Genomic DNA, 4,684 nt, shown 5'->3' with positions numbered 1-4,684 from the left:
TGCTTAATAATATGACATCTAAGAATCTCATGTAAACATATTGAATAACAAAGAGTCAAAGTTTCCTAAGCACTCCATGTAAACAATTTAATGAAAGACATAAAATCAAAGATAATCATGTATAAACTTTATAGATCCAAGCATAGAATTAATCGAATATTAATCCTAACAATCAATAATGCATGACAGAATTGATGAAAAGATTTTATTAACATCCAATTAATCATGTGAAATAAAAACCATAATCATCAAAGAACATATATAGGGAATTAATTAAATAAAAAGATAATTATTTTATTAAATATGGTTTCATCCTTAACCTCAGTGTAAGAAAATTAGCTAGACATACTTGAATTGAGAGCAACAAAAGAAATAAAATCAGCCATGGGAAGCCGAAATATTGCTGCTGCGGATTGCTCTCTTCCAAAGCCGAATTCTCCTCCACTGGCGGCTACTCTCTCCAAAAGCCAAGAGCTTAGCTTTCTTATATAGCCTTTAAAATGGGCCCCACCTTGTCAATCCTAAAGCCTAAAGGATTTGGCCTTTTATTTTTCTTTACTCTCACTCACGTGCTCATCAATTAAGCTTGTACTAGGATTTCCTTTTTCCAATTGTAAAAGCCAAGTGGGGTCCCTTCTTAAAGCTAAAATCAATTTCTCTCTTTTGTCCGCATGTACATGATGAATTTACTTGTTGAATTCGGTTCCTTGGCTTGATTTCCACATGCATGTATGTCTAATTCCTTCCAAAAATCAATTAATCTTTAATGCTTACAAATTGAACTCCTTTATGCTCTTTTTATCCATAATCTCCAATTCATTCCCTATTCAATAAAATAATTCAATTAATTAAAAATAACAAATAAATATAACTAACAATTATTTAATTAATGGTAAAATATGTATGTATTATATGCTCATCAATTGCCATAGCAATCTGAAGATAATATGCATGTTCCAACTTACGTAACCATTACCACAACTCCTGAATTAAACAATCTCATATGCAACATGCATGTTTCAAGTCAGGAATCATCACAACTCATAAACATAGTAAATGCAACAATCTTATACAATATACAATCAGTTCCCAAGTTTCAAATAAAATTTAAACTTTAGTTTTGCAATATCAACTAATACTACTCTTAACAACAATCAGTCTACCACCTCCTTAACTTAATATAGCAAATTAACCAAAACAATAACCATATACTAAGTACCTGCAATAGATCAATATAACCAATGTAATTTTCTAAATAAGTGATCGCCACCCATTCATATTGCAACTCATCAATTTGTTCCTAGTGTATACTGCTTTGTCATTGAATTGCATATTGGAAAATGATTTAAACATTAGCTTAATCAATAGAGAACACAGAATAACCAAATAATCTAAGACCATTAAAAAGGAAATATTTACATTGCTAAGCAATAAACTAACATTAGCAATTATGTCTCTCATATACAGCATGACATAGTATCCATAGTCATATGAACCTGGTTATACCAGAGCCTAAAATAAATAAAAGCACTGTACTGAAAATATTGAAAAAAAGGGTTATTTTTCGCCACCCCTTATATGTTTCAACAAATATTACCGTACACCCACTTGTTTCAACAATGATCACCGCGCACCCATTCTGTTAAATTCTGTCATTTAATTTAACTAGCCAAGGGTAAAATAGACATGATATAATAAACAAATAAAAAATTAAGTTAAAGTTGTTGCATAGAAGAAAGAGAACAATGAGAAGGAAGAGAACAATGTTGTCATTTTAGAAAAAAAAACGGCTTCATCTATGCAAAATGTACTTTCTAAGAGCAAAAACCGAAGCAATATGGAGGGAAAATATTGCGTGTTGGAGACGATTCATGCCAATACCTACCACATGCTCAGACGATTCATGCCAATACCTACCACATGCTCATTTTTTAAGAAGCTTGAGGATTACACAGCTTATTGTGTTGTGAGAGAGTGTAAGAGTGGGTTTTGCATCTTCAATTTGCACACATTGAGGAGAGTTTTTTTGTGTTGTTCATATGGATTTTTTTGTTGGAGTATTACTCTATACATGTTAGATTACATGCATGCAAGTGATATTTATGTGGGATTTGATGAGGTTGGTCATGGGTTTTCTCGGTTTTATGTGTTTCCTGTGTTGAAATTGTTCAGGCATGCTCTGTTTGGTAATTTATGTCAATAATGTACAGAACTTGATTGCTTCCATGTTATTGAAAAAAAAAGTGATGTACGGAATGAAACCTTGTTATGTGAATGGGGATGATACATTAAGTTTATCCATTACTTTTGTTTTTCCTATTTCATACTCCATCTATATATTATAATTGCAACTTTGGCTATTATCCTTTGCCTGTAACTCCAGCTCCTTAATCAAAGAGCATAAAGTTCATCTTCATTTACTTAGTTTTTTAATTTAATTCCATAGATGCTGAGGTGGAAATTTGATTAAGGAAAACTGTCAATTAGTATGACATGTCAATGATTCTTTTTGTTATTACTAACAGCTTGTTTTCCCTTTTATACATCATGTACATGATTTTTTTTGCCAATATTAAAGAAATTTTTATACGACCAATCTTATATTATGCTGTTTTTTAACTGGAGATGGCTAAGAATGATGATGAACCAACTATTGTATTCATAAAATTCATGGGAGAGACATATAATATGGGAATAATTGATCAACAAAAAATAAGCACCATTGTCCTTGTCAATAGAGTTATGCACATGGTGTTCCAAAGGAAGTTAATCTTTGACGAGAGATTCGAGCTCACTCTAACATAGCCATGGGATAATGACTACACTAACATACGTGGTGATGATGATATTTTTTCAACTTGGTCTCCATACAACCACTATGGCTATTATGAAATTCATTATGACCAGGAGATTATATCAAGGCCAGATAACTCATCAGCTAGAAAGTCACTTTTCCAACAGCCAGAAAGTCACTTTTCCAACAACCACTTATTAATGCCAGAACAGAAAGCACTCCACCAGAAAACCCTAAAATTATTAACCTCAATGTTCCTGTTAATGAAACCCAAACTAGTGACATCCTGATGAAGCTTGTACCACCTCACCCATTACATACCCAACCAAGTCATATTTACTCCAATGCATCCCTAGACGAAGACTTCGTAAATACCTTCGAAAGATCACCAACTTCTCACCAAAAGAGTATTCCTTGTAACAATAATGCCACACATCAAGTGCATATTAAAAAGGGTGATGATGAAGATTTGAATTTGAGGTTCCATATCCCTTTTGATCAACAACAGCAAACCATCAATTTATCTTAATCGCTATCTCATTTCCTCTATGATATAATTTTAGTCCAACAAAGATAACAACAGTTGATTATTGACGAAGCAATAACTTAAAAATCACAAAACTATAAATCTTAAGTTTTAGAAGCTTCCAATCCAATCGCAGCTAGACAAAAAATCAGAATTTGCAGTAGACAAACTAATCCAATGCTAAAGTTAATGAACAATTCTATAGTTATGACTTTGATGATAGTATGTACAACATGTTTGACAGAGATGATGAGTTTCATCAAAAAGTAGAGTAACCTTAGTTATATGTACAAGTTATTGATCCAGATGTTGGTAAATCTGATGATGATATTGGTGATTATTTTTTACAAGATTATGAGAGTGACAACAATGAATTCGGTCCAAGAGCTGATGAAAATAGTGATAGAGTAATGGAGGTGATGGATGCTGAGGTAAGGGCCAATTTGTATATTCCTAGTGATGAGCTTGTTGACTTCTTTGTTGGACAATACTTCAAAAACTTCACTGAATTTGCAGTTGCTTTAAGGAATTTTCCGATATACGAGAGGTTCAAGACCAAGAAAGACAAGTTTAAGAGGACTAGAATTTTTGTTGGTTGCGAAGGATATGAATGGCCTTGGTATTTACATGCAGGTAGAACTTTAATTCGAGAGACTTTCATGGTAAAGTTATATTATAATGTCCATATTTGTACAAGGCTATTGAAAAATCCAGAATGCACTGCTAAGTTCATAGCCTTACAATTTCAGGAAACAATTCTTTCGCACCCTAAAACTAAAGTTAGTTTTATTATGAGTGAGCTAAACAAGATATATGGAGTTAGGGTTGATAAGCAAAAGGTCTATCGAGCCAAGAAAATTGTTCTTGAAAGCAGTGGGGTAGACATTGAGTCAAGCTATAGGCTCAATCAGATCATATACACAGATGATCCTCAACAAGATGCTAGATGCCTTAGCCATTGTGCATGTCAGGAGATTGCATGGTAATCATGTTAAGACACACTTTAATTAATACTTTATTTCATTTCCATCATTCAAATAAGGCTTCAAAGAGGGCTATAGATCTTTCATTGGCATTGATGACTGCCATTTGAAAGGTCTGTACAATGGTATTCTTCTCTCAGCTATTGTATTGGATGCAAATAATGGTATTTATCTGATTGCTGCTTGTGTGCATAGTGTTGAGAGCACAAATATATGGACTTGATTTTTAAGACACTTGAAAGAGTATATGAAAGATTAGAGGCAACTTACCTTCATGTGTGATAGGCAAAAGATAATTTGAATGCATTAAGACTCGAGTATCTTAATGCAGATGTAGATTTTGTGCAAGAGACTTTTTCATGAACTTGAAGTCTAAGCATC

The sequence above is a fragment of the Citrus clementina genome, unplaced genomic scaffold (genome assembly GCF_000493195.1).
Source record: "Citrus clementina cultivar Clemenules unplaced genomic scaffold, Citrus_clementina_v1.0 scaffold_1, whole genome shotgun sequence".
Classification (NCBI taxonomy): domain Eukaryota; kingdom Viridiplantae; phylum Streptophyta; class Magnoliopsida; order Sapindales; family Rutaceae; genus Citrus; species Citrus x clementina.
Note: the sequence above shows the minus strand (reverse complement) of the source record.